Source organism: Mustela nivalis, assembly GCF_964662115.1.
Source record: "Mustela nivalis genome assembly, chromosome: 16".
Lineage (NCBI taxonomy): Eukaryota > Metazoa > Chordata > Mammalia > Carnivora > Mustelidae > Mustela > Mustela nivalis.
Window position 1 is genome coordinate 35,851,110 of NC_139035.1, and position 18,516 is coordinate 35,869,625.

An 18,516-nucleotide genomic window follows, 5' to 3' on the forward strand; every position below is an offset into this window, starting at 1 on the left:
ACTTAGGTTATGACCAGTTGGTAGGTCATACTCAATTTCGTGGGTTGCAAACAGCTTTCTGAAAAATGGAGCAGAATAGAAATATCACTATGAATTGCTCAGAGTAAAAGTAAGACAGACTTCTAGAAACTTTTTCTTTCACTTATATACCTGTAGTAGTTATTTGTTTCTGTGTAACTTAGCAGTTGAAAACAATAAGCCTCTATCATTTCTGGGGATCAGGGGCTGCCTCACTGGTTGGTTTGCCTCAGGATGAAGGCAGGGTCAGGGTTGCAGTCACTGGGACCTGCTTGTAGGTCACTCCTGTGGTGGTTTGTTAGGGGGCTCAGCTCCTGGCCACAGGGATCTTTTCTTAGGGCTATTTATGTTGTCACAGCTGTCCTTCACCAGAGTACATGATTGGAGAAAGAGAACCAGAGAGCATCCCCAAGACCGAAGCCATAGTCTCTTTTATGACCTAGTCTCAGCAGTGACTCGTTGTCACTTCTAACATGATTTCACGTGGACGGATCCTGGTACGGGGGGACCACACATAGGTATGAATGTCAGAGGTGGGGACCACTGAGGGCCATCCTGGAGCTTGGCTACCACAACCTCTCTATCTCTGTGAGTGCTGGGTTGAGCTATGAAATACGTTTGTTAATGTAGGTCATGTAGAAAAAGATGTTAAAGAAATACTGCTCTCTGAGGCGGAGGTGTCTGTGAGCTGGCAGAAGCCTGTTGCAGAAGCTCTGCTGTTGATCGTCTTCTGCTCCCATGGCTGAGTTCTGCTGACTTTTAGATCATGAGTGTTCACACCAGTGAGTTTTACAGTTTTTTACAACTGAAGTCTAAATGGGCTGTATGGGACTGCTTGTCCCTAAATAAAATGATCCTGCACCAAGGTCCTTTCATAGCTCCCCTGTCTGATTGCTGTAGTTTTGTATCTTTTACTTGTCTGACAAGTACAGTTCTTGTGTGTGAGCTCCCACTTCAAACCTGTGGCCAGGTTTCTGTAGATATGGTTTTGTGATAGTAATATGTTCTGCCTTTTTTTTTTCTACTTGCTTATTGGCACGTGAATGTGGTCTAGGTAATGATCTTGTGGAAAATTCTACCTATAGATAAATGGGATAAACAGAAAGTTTTATGTTTTGGGAAGAGGGATTATTACATGTATAAAGGTGTGCCTTACTTAAAAGAATCTTAGAGAATAGATTAAATAGTCCGATAGGACTTTTTTTTTTTTTTAAGATTTTATTTATTTATTTGACAGACAGAGATCACAAGTAGGCAGAGAGGCAGGCAGAGAGAGAGAGGTAGAAGCAGGCTCCCCACTGAACAAAGAGCCCGATGTGGGGCTCGATCCCAGGACCCTGAGACCGTGACCCAAGCCAAAGACAGAGGTTTAACCCACTGAGCCACCCAGGTACCCCGATAGGACTTTTAAAATAATTTGATATACCTTGCTGTGAAAAATAAATATATTTTAGCTCTCCTAGCTGGCATGTTATTTTATTTTTTATTTTAAATTTTATTTTATTTTATTTTTTACATGCATAAGTGACTGAAAAAGAACATACTGTCTTTGAGGTACTAATAGGCTCTAAGCCTTCTAGAAGTTTCTAGTTAAACAGTTAAGAGGCCAATAGAAAGCACAACACTAAGTAGAAACATATGGCCACTGGCTCTTAACTTAAAACTGTGGGAGTTTCAGAATGGAGTAATTTCTTGGGATGAAGTGAGTGCTACCAAATAATTGGGAGCCTTCTGCTGTGGTGTTTACTCTTTGTGCTTGGGGGTGCTCATTCTTGTCAGACCCGGGGCCTTTGGTCTCTTCTGACCACTTAAGAACTTGTGACTGAGGGCTTTTCCTCGTCTGCTAGTCGTAGGGGACAACTGGAGGACTGTCACTCTCAGCAGGCTCCTAAGGATAGAGGCCCTTTTGTTCTCGAAGACATGCTCCCCTAACATGCTGGCCTTATTGTAGTTTGTAGTTCACGTAGCAGTTGTTTCCTTAAGTGCACGCTCTTGCAAGCAGAGACTCTTCGCAGCACCTGGCAGTATCTGGTCTGAGGTAGAGGCTCGATGAGTATTTGTTGGGGAGAGGAGGGAATTAAATTCCTTATTCTCTTGAAAGGGTTTATCTTCAGACGAACAAGTTTGTGGTTCAGTATGCGTACAATGCTACTTTTCCTTGGTGTTTTCATTAAAGGTAATCTATTTTAATTTTCCTTGAAATCTGTGAACTTTAAATTGTTGGAGACAATTTACAATGTAATTCCCGTTTTTTGAAGTAAGAACTCATTTGCCTTTGAAGTCCATGTCACTTTTGGTAACATCCAAAAAGGGAGAGGCCTTTAATTTTAGTAACACAGATGCTGACCACTGACAGCTTGAGTGAGCAGGTTGAGGACTGCAAGCTAGAGAATTTTGAAGATCCCTTTAGGTTCCAGCCCACAAATCCCTGAAGGCCAGATTCCTGGTAGACCAAGCAGCTCATCAGTCAGCTGCATGAAAGGACTTCTCTGTCTGGAATGCTGTCTGAATGGAGGACTTCTGGAGAAGTTGCTCTAGGTGTGGGCTCCCAACCTGGCTCTGATATTAAAACTACGGAAAACAAAGGCAAATGTTTACATGGTGGTTTATGAAAAGCCAAGAGCTTGTGTATGTGTGTAAGCTCTCTGCCCTGATATCTCTTGATTTGAGATGATTCAATTTCCCTGCTGCCTCTGCTGTGCTGATTGCATTTATGCAGCTTGTCCTGTGCAGTCCCAGTGAGAGCATTCATGTTAGGCTGCTTCCAGCGTCAAGCCTCACACCACGACCCAGCCCTGCAGAGCTCCGTCCCCGTGTCTCTGCTTCTGCCTCTGCTAGATTGTGATGTGGGTTATTCTCCCACTGACAGATTATTGCTGTATGGCCACCTTTATTTTGTTCTTTGGATTTCTATAAAGAGAACTTGATAGAAAATTATAGAAGGAAAAATAGTCATATTCACTTTGATTAGCTGGAGCCATCTAGGTGAAAGAGACGTCCAAGGAGAAACTAAGAAGTTTTGCTAGTAATTCATGAGTACAGGAGAGGCTGCAAAGATTTGGGGATGTGGTTGTTTTAAACTCTAAAATCTGATTATATCCTAGATGGTCAAGTAAGGGGTAAATACTGGAGAGGCATTCTTATCAAGGCTCTGATATATAACAGATACGAAACTAAACAGGAGGGAAAGGATATAATTTAGTGAGAATGAGACTAATATTGAATTTCTTTTAAAATTTGTTATTAAGTATCACTTTTAGATATTAATGACCATTATTTTTGAATTCCAGCTATAGTAAAGAATCTTTTATTTCCCTATTAAAAAGGAGGAAAAACCTATGTACTTCACCCCAGTTAAACACATTTGAGTTTCATATCTGTATTTTCAATTTGGTTGGCCTTGGATTACGGACAGTGGAAGAACCAAATATTTGATGACTCCCAGGGGCAAAGCTAGATCATTGACATGATCATGCGATGGCAGTTTTTCAAACCACAGTGGGCAGCTTCATCAAACACGTGTCATGAAGGACCCCTCATAGTAATGTCGTATCTACATGAGAAAAGCTGTACTTTCTAATGAGATTTCAATAACAGGATTGGCTGGAAAAATCTATGTACAGAGAAGACATTATTGGCTTTTAAGATTGTGTTAATGTTTGCTTTGTGTTAAACTTTTGTGACCTGCTAGCATGTTTTGGGTGAGTGTTGACTTGTTGCCCAGTTCCAGTCTCCAGCCTTTCGAGGCCCGACCTACTTTATTGTGGTTCCTGAAGCACTGGGTGTCTTGGGCCCAGTTTACTTTATAAATGGAAGCTGAGGCCCATGTCTCTGCATAATCTTTTCCTGAAGGGGGAATAAAAGGCAAAAGTCAGATATTACTCTGCATTTGGAGAGAATTCGGTAGTTGGGTTGTCAAAGGCAGCCTGGGTGGGAGGATCAGCAGGGGGATATCAGGGCATGGATTTCTCTCACTTTGTCTTGCTACTTCTGGTGGCATTGTGGGCACAAATGCCTCCTGGAAGAAAGGAGAGCATTGTGTCGCCATCCCCTATGGCTCTGGGGCCAGCTGCCTTTCATCTCAGCAACACTTTAGATTCCAACCCAGTGATGTTCTGTGGGAGTCACTGCCATTTGGCTTCCATGGGGGGAGCTGAAGCGTCATCCACTTCTCTCTCATGATAGCTTTGCCTCATCTTTTGTTAAAATTCTTTGCCTTTGCTCAATCTTCTGTCCTCTGCACCCATCCTGTGTCACTGTGGAACCCCCCCGCCCTACCCCAGATGGACAAGAAACAACCTCGGTTGTCTTGTCCTTCTGCACCTACTACCCTTCTCCTCCCTCTTCAGCACCAAACCGATCATAGGTGTTATTTATATCCCACTGTCTCTGCTTCCTGTCCTTTTCATTCACTCTGCTCTCAGCTCTGGTCTGGCTTCCGTTTCCACCACTTGATGAGACTTGATGCACTGGTCAAGCTGCCAATGACCTCCATGTTGCCAGATATGTTTGGGAGACATTTTTACATGAAGAGATGAGAAGCCAGATGAACTTAGACTCTTACCTACAGTGTGCACAAAAATTAAAGTAGATTAAAGACTTGACAACAAGGTGTGATGTCATAGTGATTCTTTTTTGTTAACTGTCTATAAAGCACATTTAATAAACGACATGTATGTTTTTACTGGAAAAATAGATTAAAGACTTACATTTAAAAATCAAACGTAAAGATTTTAAGAAGAAAGTATAAGAGAAATAAAGCTTTAGGACCATGAGTTAGACAAAGATGTTTCACATAAAGATACTAATACATGATCCACCATTGGAAAAAAAAAACAAACACTGATGGATGGATTTTTATAAATTCAAAACTTTTGTGCTTTGAGAGGTAGCACAAAACTTTTGTGCTTTGAGAAAAGACAAGCTACAGACTGAGTGAAAACATTTTGAAATCACCTATCAGATAAAGGAGTTGTTTCTGGAATACACACGAGGATAGGAACTCAGCTGTCGTGTTCACGCTCGGATCCCAGTCATCTCCTGCAGGGTCTGAAGGTGCTTTTTAGAGTCTAGAAGGTGCTCAATAAATATTTGCTGGATGAACAAATGCATATGGCATTGATGCAGTTTGGGGAAGAGCCTTAGGAAAACTTCACAAAGTCTGAGGAGGAAAGAAAATACCCTTGGACATTTGCAGAAGGTTTATGAACCCCTTGTACCCACTATATTTGTTCCTTTTTGTGCTGTGGGTATTATCTCTGTGCCACAGTTATAAACCCTGAGATGTGGAGAGGTGATTTTTCTACCCACGGTCAGATGTTATTAAGTGAGATAACCCAGAGTTCAGACCTTGAATTTCTAATTCTACATCTTCGGAGATGTGGTTTCTACCCTAAAGCTCTTCACTCCTGAGCTGTTTATGCCTGGCACCTTCTCTCTTGTTCTTTCTCTAACATTCTGAAATGCCCAGATGTCCAGGCTTTTGGCCTGTATTCCCAGAATTTGCTCCCTAATAATCTGATGGCAGACATACTTTCTGATGCAGTGAAGAGCATGTCCTGTGAAGACCCAGCACCGTTTTTTTGTTTTGTTGTTGTTGGTTTTTTACTGTTAGCTTTTTAGAATTTCTCTTCATGGGCTGTGGTTCTTACTTTCTACTTCCCCATCAGACTTTGGTATTTTACCAAATGTGCTTTGGCTGCCAATTGGGGTCTTACTGGCCTAAGTTCACTTTTAATTTTCCCTGATCCCCCAGCATGACTTTTAAAAAAGTTTTTTGTTCAAATTCCAGTTAGTTAACATACAGTGTAATATTAGTTCCAGATGGACAATATAGTGATTCAACATGTTCATACATCACCCAGGGCTCATCACAGCAAGTGCCCTCCTTCATCCCCATCACTGATTTCCCCAACCCCCTACCCACCCCTTCTCTGGTAACCATCAGTTTGTTCTCCACAGTTAAGAATCTGTTTCTTGGTCTGCTTCTCTCTCTCTCCCCCAACCCCGCCACTTTTGCTCATTTGTTTTGTTTCTTAAATTCCACATGAGTGATCACACAGTATTTATTTTCTCTGACTGATTTATTTCATTCAACAGAATACTCTAGATCATCCATGTTGTTGCAAATGGCAAGATTTCATTCTTTTTTTATGGCAGAATGATAATCTATTGTATATCTACACCACATCTTCCTTATGCATTCATCAGTCGATGGTTGGACACTTGGGCTGTTTCCATAATTTGGCTGTTGTAGATAACCCCCACCATCACTTTTTATTCTTGACTGTCAGCAGGCTCTGAATCTCAAATTGATATGCAGGTTAGGTCCAGACAGGCCCAGGCAGTGGAGAGAGCATAAGAGAGTGAGGGCTCTTGCAGAGCCTTCGTGTGACTTCCACCAATAGAGACGAACGTGGTATAACATGGTGCCGCTTATCACGCGATGTCGTCAGGAAGCCTGTTGCCAGTCTAGGGCATTCTCCAAAAAATGCCAGTGGAGACTAGGAGGAGGCTGTGTGGGGACACACTGAATGATAAAGTAGGGTCTCGGGAACTGCTGGCCGCGGCTCTGGCACTGGTTGTGGAGCTGTTTCAGATGACCTCATCTTTTCATCCTGTTTCCTAGTCTGTCAAGTGAGGAAGGAGGCCAGTGCAGACAGACTTGAAGGTCTTTTCCATTCTCTGAAGTGAAGCTAGGTAGCCCAGCCAGAAATGATCAGGGCTTCTGGAGTCTGGGGATAGACTTTATTCTCTTAGTCTTTGGACTCGGTTTTACCTCCAGCTGTCAAAATCAGTTTTCACACTAAACAGGCAGGAATGGGAGAGCTTAACACTGGCGGGGGACCACATCTGCAGAGGAGACAGTGAGGACTATAGATTGAAGACTTAGAGCAAGGACTGAGACGTAACCGTGGTACTTCATACAAACGCTGCCCTGTGTATGGCCTGCCACGCGGCCCTGACAGCCGTGGCTCTACACCACACCTCCCCAGTGAGATGGCATTGGCAGCTTCTGGCCATGGCTCCTTGCTGTTTGTATCCCCAGCTCCCAAGCAGTGGATGAGCCTGGGAGGAAGAACCGGGAGCCTGGGAGGCAGGCAGCCTAGCAGGGCAGAGCACATCCTCAAACCATGTGTGGGATCTGCTCTGAGTCCTGCCATGGATGTGCTGTGTGGGGCTGGCCCTCCCCTGCCAAAGTGGGGGTTGCTGCAGGGGTAAACCCATGTGCAGCACTGTGTCAGGGGCAATGAGCCCAATTCCGGCAGCCTGGGAGGCTCTACAAGCACAGCAATCAGGGTGGTAATAAGTAAGCCTTTGGGGCTGCCATGGGACCCTCAGCGCAGGCCCAGTTTGCGGGTGTGCTGACCGTCATCAGAGCAGCTGCTGGGCAAGGGCGCGTTCAGACTTTGAGGTGGTTCCTGAAAGTAACTACAGGAAACCTGAGGCCAGGTGGACCCACTAAGGTCATCCATTCCAGCTTTCCATGCAGTGGTTCACTCCTCTAAATATTCTTTTTTTTTTTAATTTTTAATTTTTAATTTTTTATAAACATATATTTTTATCCCCAGGGGTACAGGTCTGTGAATCACCAGGTTTACACACTTCACAGCACTCACCAAAGCACATACCCTCCCCAATGTCCATAATCCCACCCCCTTCTCCCAACCTCCCTCCCCCCAGCAACCCTCAGTTTGTTTTGTGAGATTAAGAGTCACTTATGGTTTGTCTCCCTCCCAATTCCATCTTGTTTCATTTATTCTTCTCCTACCCACTTAAGCCCCCATGTTGCATCACCACTTCCTCATATCAGGGAGATCATATGATGGTTGTCTTTCTCCGCTTGACTTATTTCGCTAAGCATGATACGCTCTAGTTCCATCCATGTTGTCGCAAATGGCAAGATTTCATTTCTTTTGATGGCTGCATAGTATTCCATTGTGTATATATACCACATCTTCTTGATCCATTCATCTGTTGATGGACATCTAGGTTCTTTCCATAGTTTGGCTATTGTGGACATTGCTGCTATAAACATTCGGGTGCACGTGCCCCTTTGGATCACTACGTTTGTATCTTTAGGGTAAATACCCAGTAGTGCAATTGCTGAGTCATAGGGCAGTTCTATTTTCAACATTTTGAGGAACCTCCATGTTGTTTTCCAGAGTGGCTGCACCAGCTTGCATTCCCACCAACAGTGCAGGAGGGTTCCCCTTTCTCCGCATCCTCGCCAGCATCTGTCATTTCCTGACTTGTTGATTTTAGCCATTCTGACTGGTGTGAGGTGATACCTCATTGTGGTTTTGATTTGTATTTCCCTGATGCCGAGTGATATGGAGCACTTTTTCCTGTGTCTGTTGGCCATCTGGATGTCTTCTTTGCAGAAATGTCTGTTCATGTCCTCTGCCCATTTCTTGATTGGATTATTTGTTCTTTGGGTGTTGAGTTTGCTAAGTTCTTTATAGATTCTGGACACTAGTCCTTTATCTGATATGTCGTTTGCAAATATCTTCTCCCATTCTGTCAGTTGTCTTTTGATTTTATTAACTGTTTCCTTTGCTGTGAAAAAGCTTTTGATCTTGATGAAATCCCAATAGTTCATTTTTGCCCTTGCTTCCCTTGCCTTTGGCGATGTACCTAGGAAGATGTTGCTGCCGCTGAGGTCGAAGAGGTTGCTGCCTGTGTTCTCCTCAAGGATTTTGATGGATTCCTTTCGCACATTGAGGTTTTTCATCCATTTTGAGTCTATTATCGTGTGTGGTGTAAGGAAATGGTCCAATGTCATTTTTCTGCATGTGGCTGTCCAATTTTCCCAACACCATTTATTGAAGAGGCTGTATTTTTTCCATTGGACATTCTTTCCTGCTTTGTCGAAGATTAGTTGACCATAGAGTTGAGGGTCTATTTCTGGGCTCTCTATTCTCTTCCATTGATCTATGTGTCTGTTTTTGTGCCAGTAACATGCTGTCTTGATGATGACAGCTTTGTAATAGAGCTTGAAGTCCGGAATTGTGATGCCACCAACTTTGGCTGCTTTTTCAAAATCCCTTTGGCTATTCGAGGTCTTTTCTGGTTCCATATAAATTTTAGCATTATTTGTTCCATTTCTTTGAAGAAGATGGATGGTACTTTGATAGGAATTGCATTAAATGTGTAGATTGCTTTAGGTAGCATAGACATTTTCACAATATTTATTCTTCCAATCAACGACCATGGAACATTTTTCCATTTCTTTGTGTCTTCCTCAATTTCTTTCATGAGTACTTTATAGTTTTCTGAGTATAGATTCTGTGCCTCTTTGGTTAGGTTTATTCCTAGGTAACTTGTGGTTTTGGGTGCAATTGTAAATGGGATTGACTCCTTAATTTCTCTTTCTTCTGCCTTGCTGTTGGTGTAGAGAAATGCAACTGATTTCTGTGCATTGATTTTATATCCTGACACTTTACTGAATTCCTGTACAAGTTCTAGCAGTTTTGGAGTGGAGTCTTTTGGGTTTTCCACATATAGTATCATATCATCTGCAAAGAGTGATAATTTGACTTCTTCTTTGCCGATTTGGATGCCTTTAATTTCCTTTTTGTTGTCTGATTGCTGAGGCTAGGACCTCTAGTACTATGTTGAATAGCAGTGGTGATAATGGACATCCCTGCCGTGTTCCTGACCTTAGCGGAAAAGCTTTCAGTTTTTCTCCATTGAGAATGATATTTGGGGTGGCTTTTTCATAGATGGCTTTGATGATATTGAGGTATGTGCCCTCTATCCCTACACTTTGAAGAGTTTTGATCAGGAAGGGATGCTGTACTTTGTCAAATGCTTTTTCAGCATCTATTGAGAGAATCATATGGTTCTGGTTCTTTCTTTTATTGATGTGTTGTATCACATTGACTTATTTGTGGATGTTGAACCAACCTTGCAGCCCTGGAATAAATCCCACTTGGTCGTGGTGAATAATCCTTTTAATGTACTGTTGAATCCTATTGGCTAGTATTTTGGTGAGAATTTTCGCATCTGTGTTCATCAAGGATATTGGTCTATAGCTCTCTTTTTTGATGGGATCCTTGTCTGGTTTTGGGATCAAGGTGATGCTGGCCTCATAAAATGAGTTTGGAAGTTTTCCTTCCATTTCTATTTTTTGGAACAGTTTCAGGAGAATAGGAATTAGTTCTTCTTTAAATGTTTGGTAGAATTCCCCTGGGAAGCCGTCTGGCCCTGGGCTTTTGTTTGTTTGGAGATTTTTAATGACTGTTTCAATCTCCTTACTGGTTATGGGTCTGTTCAGGCTTTCTATTTCTTCCTGGTTCAGTTGTGGTAGTTTATATGTTTCTAGGAATGCATCCATTTCTTCCAGATTGTCCAATTTGTTGGCGTAGAGTTGCTCATAGTATGTTCTTATAATAGTTTGTATTTCTTTGGTGTTAGTTGTGATCTCTTCTCTTTCATTCATGATTTTATTTATTTGGGTCCTTTCTCCTTTCCTTTTGATAAGTCGGGCCAGGGGTTTATCAATTTTATTAATTCTTTCAAAGAACCAGCTCCTAGTTTCGTTGATTTGTTCTATTGTTTTTTTGGTTTCTATTTCATTGATTTCTGCTCTGATCTTTATGATTTCTCTTCTCCTGCTGGGCTTAGGGTTTCTTTCTTGTTCTTTCTCCAGCTCCTTTAGGTGTAGGGTTAGCTTGTGTACCTGAGACCTTTCTTGTTTCTTGAGAAAGGCTTGTACTGCTATATATTTTTCTCTCAGGACTGCCTTTGTTGTGTCCCACAATTTTGAACCATTGTATTTTCATTATCATTTGTTACCATGATTTTTTTCAATTCTTCTTTAATTTCCGGGTTGATCCCTTCATTCTTTAGAAGGATGCTGTTTAGTCTCCATGTATTTGGGTTCTTTCCAAACTTCCTTTTGTGGTTGAGTTCTAGCTTTAGAGCATTGTGGTCTGAAAATATGCAGGGAATGATCCCAATCTTTTGATACCGATTGAGTCCTGATTTAGGACTGAGGATGTTAACTATTCTGGAGAATGTTCCATGTGCACTAGAGAAGAATGTGTATTCTGTTGCTTTGGGATGAAATGTTCTGAATATATCTGTTATGTCCATATGGTCCAGTGTGTCGTTTAAGGCCTTTATTTCCTTGCTGATCTTTTGCTTGGATGATCTGTCCATTTCAGTGAGTGGAGTGTTAAAGTCCCCTACTATTATTGTATTATTGTTGATATGTTTCTTTGATTTTGTTATTAATTGGCTTATATAGTTGGCTGCTCCCACGTTGGGGGCATAGATATTTAAAATTGTTAGATCTTCTTGTTGGACAGGCCCTTTGAGTATGATATAGTGTCCTTCCTCATCTCCTATTATAGTCTTTGGCTTAAAATCTAATTGATCTGATATAAGGATTGCCACTCCTGCTTTCTTCTGATGTCCATTATCATGGTAAATTCTTTTCCACCCCCTCACTTTAAATCTGGAGGTGTCTTCGGGCTTAAAATGAGTTTCTTGGAGGCAACATATAGATGGGTTTTGTTTTTTTTTTCCATTCTGATACCCTGTGTCTTTTGACAGGGGCATTTAGCCCATTAACATTCAGGGTAACTATTGAGAGATATGAATTTAGTGGCATTGTATTGCCTGTAAGGTGACTATTACTGTATATGGTCTCTGTTCCTTTCTGATCTACCACTTGTAGGCTCTCTCTTTGCTTAGAGGACCCCTTTCAATATTTCCGGTAGAGCTGGTTTGGTGTTTGCAAATTCTTTCAGTTTTTGTTTGTCCTGGAAGCTTTTTAATCTCTCCTTCTATTTTCAATGATAGCCTAGCTGGATATAGTATTCTTGGCTGCATGTTTTTCTCGTTTAGTGCTCTGAAAATATCATGCCAGCTCTTTCTGGCCTGCCAGGTCTCTGTGGATAAGTCAGCTGCCAATCTAATATTTTTACCATTGTATGTTACAAACTTCTTTTCCCGGGCTGCTTTCAGGATTTTCTCTTTGTTACTAAGACTTGTGAATTTTACTATTAGGTGACGGGGTGTGGGCCTATTCTTATGATTTTGAGGGGCTTTCTCTGAACCTCCTGAATTTTGATGCTCGTTCCCTTTGCCATATTGGGGAAATTCTCCCCAATAATTCTCTCCAGTATACCTTCTGCTCCCCCTCTCTTCTTCTTCTGGAATCCCAATTATTCTAATGTTGTTTCGTCTTATGGTGTCACTTATCTCTCGAATTCTCCCCTCGTGGTCCAGTAGCTGTTTGTCCCTCTTTTGCTCAGCTTCTTTATTCTCTGTCATTTGGTCTTCTATATCGGTAATTCTTTCCTCTGCCTCATTTATCCTAGCAGTGAGAGCCTCCATATTTGATTGCACCTCATTAATAGCTTTTCTGATTTCAACTTGGTTAGATTTTAGTTCTTTTATATCTCCAGAAAGGGCTTTTATATCTCCCGAGAGGGTTTCTCTAATATCTTCCATGCCTTTTTCAAGCCCGGCTAGAACCTTGAGAATTGTCATTCTGAACTCTAGATCTGACATATTACCAATGTCTGTATTGATTAGGTCCCTAGCCTTCGGTACTGCCTCTTATTCTTTTTTTTGTGGTGAATTTTTCCGTCTTGTCATTTTGCCCAGATAAGGGTATATGAAGGAGCAAGTAAAATATTAAAAGGGTGGCAACAACCCCAGGAAAATATGCTTTATCCAAATCAGAAGAGATCCCAAATCGTGAGGGGGGACAAAGGGGATAAAAAGAGGTTCAAAAGGAAGAAAGAAAAAAAAAAAAAAAGAGAAAAAAAAAAAGAAAACGAATAAAGAAAAATATAAAAAAGAAAAAATATATATATTAGATAAACTAGTTAAAAAACGTTAAAAAAGAAAAAGTGTAAAAATTAAAAAAAAAAATTTTATCCGAAGGCGAGAAAAAAGAAAAAGAAAAAAATTAAATTAACTGCAAGACTAAAAAAAAAAATCACAGGGAGAAAGCCATGAGTTCTGTGCTTTGCTTTCTCCTCCTCTGGAATTCTGCTGCTCTCCTTGGTATTGAAACCACACTCCTTGGTAGGTGAACTTGGTCTTGGCTGGATTTCTTGTTGATCTTTTGGGGGAGGGGCCTGGTGTAGTGATTCTCAAGTGTCTTTGCCCCAGGCTGAATTGCACCACCCTTACCAGGGGCCGGGCTGAGTAATCCGCTCGGGTTTGCTTTCCGGAGCTTTTGTTCCCTGAGCGCTTTCCGTAGAGTTCCGGAGGACGGGAATACAAATGGCGGCCTCCTGGTCACCGGCCCGGAGGAGCCGAGAGCCCAGGGTCCCACTCCTCAGTGCGCCCTCAGAGAACAGCGCCCAGTTACTCCCGTCTGCGTGACCTCCGGCCGCGCTCCGAGCTCACCGAGCCTGCGGCCGGTTCAAGGTAACACTGAGCTGCGAGCTTACTGTCGGCTCTGTCTCTGTAGCCAGTTTTCCTGTTACAATACCCGCAAGCTCTGCGACACTCAGACACCCCCGATCCTTCTGTGACCCTGCGGGACCTGAGGCCACGCTGACCCCGCGTGGGTTTCGCCCCGGTTTAGCCTCTGGAGCAATGTCCCTCAGTGGAACAGACTTTTAAAAGTCCCGATTTTGTGCTCTGTTGCTCCGCTGCTGCCGGGAGCCGGCCCCTCCCCCCGGGGTCTGTCTTCCCGTCGCTTTGGATTCAAGTCTCCGCCAGTCCTACCTTTCAGAAAGTGGTTGTTTTTCTGTTTGCAGAATTGCTGTTCTTCTTCTCTTTGATCTGCCGATGGATTTGTAGGTGTTTGCATTCTTTATATAAGCTATCTAGCTGATCTCAGGCTAGCTGATGTAGTCTCAGTCTGCTACTTCTCCGCCATCGTACTCCTCCCTCCTCTAAATATTCTTATAACCCGTGCTCAAACTCACCCTGTGATGGGAAGTTTACAGCCTTAGGTAGGACATTGTAAGCTTTTTGGAAACTTCCTCTCCATGGAGCAAGCTGAAAGCTGCCTCCCGCTGCTGTGCCTAGATGACATTTGGACAACAAAAACTTTTCTATCTCATCCACACATAAAAGACTTCCTATTTTTGATTTCTGGAAGGAACCAAGAATAACACACGCAAGGTCACTGTTTCTCATGTCTGTTAAGGAAATCCTGGTTTACCGAAGGCTGGTAGCTAGGAGAGATTATTTTCTCAGAAGGTGATAAGGATTGTGCTGCAGTTTGACAGGCATCGTGTTTCAGGAGAGAAGCCCCATTTCTAGCTGTGGGTATTTATTTTATATATTTACATGTGGCACTTGGCGTATTAAATGACCACCTTGGGCATCTTCTGTGTGCACTGTGCCAAGGGCCAAAGCAGACGGAGGCATCGGGGGTGTCCGGGTACAGCACACCACTCACACTTTGGTTCACGTAACACATATTTATTGAGTATCTGCTCGGTGACTGGCTCTGGTTCTTGCCCTCTTGGACTTGGCAGTCCCTTGAGGGTTAGAACATTTGCTGTTCATCACACTGTATTGAACTTATCGTTGACTCTGGCATCTCTTTCCTAGGCTCCACTTTCCTTGAAGCAGGGGTTCTGTGCTGTGCATTACTGAATTCCCACTTCCTGACATGTGCTAACTATTTGTTAGCAGTGGCTGAATCAGTGGCTGAACACGCAAAGTGAAAAAGCACAGACTTTGGCGTTTGGTACTCTGAGCTAGGTCCTGACTCAGCAGCTAACTAGCTATGTGATAGGGGATAAGGACACGGGGCTTTATAAAACAGGGATCTACTCTGGCATGTGGTGAAGATGAAAAGAGGTAATACCTAGAGGGCCTAGCCCAGTGCCTGGCATACAATTCTAAAATAAAAAAAGAAAGGCATATTTCCTTTTTACTGTAGTTCCCAAGGTGCCCTTTACATCTATACAGGAAAATTAAGTGAGAAGATACTTCTAGACTGTATCTGTGTGAGACACAGCCCTGTGTGAGGGGGCAACTCTGAGCCCTTTGGAAGGAGCCCACCTCTGCTTTTCTATGGTAAAGAGGAAACCCTGTGTTTCACATGAGGCAGGCTGAAGAAGTTCTGGAGCTGGATGGTGGTGATGGTTGCACAGCAGTGTGAGTGTGCTTAATGCCCCTGAGCTGTACATGGAAGACATGGTTCAAGTGGAAGTTTTGTGTTATGTGGTTTTTGCCACAATAAATTCATTAAAAAGACCCCAAACCGTTGCCGTGATTTTACACTTCTTCCAGCAGGTGAGCTGTTATCCAAGTAGAGCCAGTCACAGAACATTGTCGTCCCCTCACCAGGTGTTACTGTGGGGCCTCCAGAAGCAGCCAGGGCCTGGCTGAGCCTTTGGTTGCCTGGTGCGGGACTGTGAGATGCAAGGTGGTCCGCTATTTCACACGGCATTTTCCGCTTCCATCCTTCCCTCCCTTCCTTGGCTCCATCCTGCGCGAGCCTGTGAGCAAGTCTCCGTACTTGACCACAGAATCTGCTCTGAGTCCATCCCTGTCTCTCTGCCCTCATTTCCAGTGTTTCCATCCTGCGGTGAGTCCTCGTCACCTCTCAGCTAGACGGCCATGGCCCCCCGCCCCGCTTCTGTTCCCATCCTTTCTATTCAGGACACCCAGAGTGTTCTTTTTGATACATAAAGCATGCCACTGCCTCACCCCCTAAATGAATAAAATTTAAACAAATGAAAAAATACCGTTCCCCTGATAAAGACCCATTAGTGCTTTCCATCGATGTTAACATGAAGTCCAAACTTCTTACATACTGCCTTCTCAGATCTGGTCCCTGCCTCTCTTTCCTACTACCTTGGCTTGTTCCAGCCTTGCTGGCCTTCTTCCTGTCCTCCAGAGTGTCACATTTCTTCCCACCGCAGGGCTTTACCCAGTCATCCTGCTGCCTGGAAGCTTCTCCCTCTGGTCTTTGCATAGCTCGTCCTTTCTGACCATATGGATCTCAACCCAGGTGTCACCTCCTCAGAGAGGACTTCCCTGAGCAGTCATGTGGCCGCTCTGTCCTGTTACCTCGTGTGCATTCTCTGCTCTTTGATGTTATCTCCTTTATGTAAGTGCTTATCGGTTGTTCACGTCTCCCACCTGGGTTGTGAGTGCCATGAGAAGCAGGACCCTCGTTATGTTACTCCCCCGCATCCTCAGGGCTAGATCAGGGCTCAGCACTTTGAAGGCTCTGACAAAATATCAGTTGAGTGAATGAATGAATACCCACACAGATCAGTTGATAGAGCAAAGGAGTAAGATGTGGGGGAAGTTCCATGTTCTTCCCCTTATGTTTTTCCTGGTAAATTTTCTGATGCTAATCCCCCTCCTTGACCTTCTCCATTCCACTGGTTTCCAAGTAACTGGTAACTCATTATAGTATCCCCCAACCTAAGTGTGCCTATTGCAGGATGCTTAAAGATGCTCATTGTCCTGGCCCCAAATTCTATCCATGACCATTCACATTTGTACGAGAAGAAATGTTTTGAAACACCATTCATCATAATCCCTTACTTCTGTGTATTTAGGCCCTAAATTTTAGGGGACACGATGGCGACAGGTGAAGCTGGTCATGCCAGTCTGAACCAGGGCAGGAGGATGCCTTCCCTGCCTGCTGGCCAGAGCCTGTTCCATGTATGCCCCCCCCCCCCCCCAGCTCTCACATGCAGCTTCAAGGCTCTCGATGAGGCCGCCATGGAATAATTGGTCTTCCTGCTCTCCTGCCTGTTTCCTGAGCTCCGTGCCTGTCCCACAGCTCTCCAGCTGTACCACCCTTTACGCCACTGCTCAGGTCTTGCCTGCATCCTGGATGAGGTGGCTGCACAGTGAGACCTACTATTTCCTTTTTGTGTGGCTTCCTTCTCCTACTGAGTTTTTGGGAATTGGGCTTCCATTAGAACAACTCCTCAAAGTTGGAGGGAAGGAGATTACTAGTTATTGAGTACTCACGGGTTTACCAGGCACTGTGCTAAGCCCCGTATTTATGGTATTTCACCTGCTTTGCATAACCTTCCATGAATAAGGATCTCCATTTTCCCATGGAGAAGCTGAAGCTCAGAGCCTGATAGGATTCCACTTGCCTGGGGCAGGGCAGCCGCGTGGGAAGAAGCAGGAATCAGGGCAGGTGGAAAGGGACCCATTCTTAAAAAGAACAGTCATTTTCAATTAGTAATAACGAGAGGCAGTGAGAGCCTGTGCTTTTAGTGGGAAGAGCAAGCAATTCATGGCTTTTCGGGCCCAGTTTGACTCCCTGATTTGTCCTCTGCTAGCTGGGAGCACTGCTGGTTACTTATCCCCTGAGCTTTCATTCCTGCGCTGGTGAGTGGAGAAGCCAGCACCAGCCTCACTGGCAACGGCTTGTGTATTGTGACCGAACGTAGTAGTTGCCACCTTCTAGATTCTAAATAATCCCTTCTGTGAGTAGTATTAGGTTTCTTATTACTCCCTCAGAGTCTTCTTTTCCTCTTTCTATATTGTGGTTTTCTGTGTCTGTTTTATGCTATGATTCCTGCAACAGAATCTGATGCTTTCTGTGGCTGATGTCTTTGAAAAGGCTGAATAGGTTTTGGATGAGTGAAAGCAGCTGAAATCTTTGTTCTAATCTAAACATACTTGTAGCTCCCATATTGCAGATCCTGGCGAACTTGCAGTTGCTATCTGTCCTATGAATATTTACTTATGTGGCCAAGGAATGTAGCCTGGGTTTTGGTTGAGAGGAGGGATCATTTCTGTTTTTCATTTTTGGTTTGTTTGTTTTTTTAAAATCTGTGTTAAATATGATTGGAGGGAGAACTTAGCATCTCCTCAGGTCAGTGTAATAGCCACTGAAACAAATCAGCTAGCCCTGCAGGTACATCTCCATTTAGAGCTCTTTTCAGAAGACTTATGAGTAAGTGGAATTTATGTGTCTTGAATTCCATTTTCCTTGAATCATGTGATGACTTCAAGTAAGTGATACAGTGAATGAGGTACTTATATTTTGGCTTTGTTGTTCTGTTCTCTTCTACCCTATGTCCATGACATGTAAACAGATTTTGAGTACATAAAGGGAGCTTGCCATTTAGAGGTACCCAAAGGCATCCTATTGTAATGTCAGTAATCATCTGCTCTACATCAGGTGAGGTGAGGTGCCGGGCATGCTGGATGTTCCAGGGATGGGGGAGGGGTAAAGCTGGGAGCTAGGGACAGTCAGGGCCTCAGTGGTCAGACCCCAGTGTAGGGTGAATTTCTGTGTCTGTTGCTCATTGTCTGTCGGGACAGAATGAACTCAGGCTTTACTTGGGCAGATTGAACCTGGGAGGCCAGGCTGTTGGGTGGGAAACAATGAACACCATCTAGGTGTTAAGAGGAACGGTCATGCGTGGTGGGCAGCAGCATCATGGTTCCAGCCCCCTAGTCTTTTTACTCATAGCCAGACCCAAAGGGGAGAGAAGGACACTGGCTAAGTGGTCAGAGGTTTAGGGGGAATAAATGAGCTAAATAGAGAAACCAAGGCAATGCCATTCATATGGACCAAGCCAG

At 43.5% G+C, this 18,516-nt stretch overlaps 1 protein-coding gene across 5 annotated transcripts in view; it reads left to right on the top strand.

Moving 5' to 3' along the window:
* HHAT (hedgehog acyltransferase) overlaps positions 1-18,516 on the top strand; it is a 341,891-nt gene that overhangs the window by 176,549 nt on the left and 146,826 nt on the right. The gene's annotated exons all lie outside the window — the stretch shown is intronic.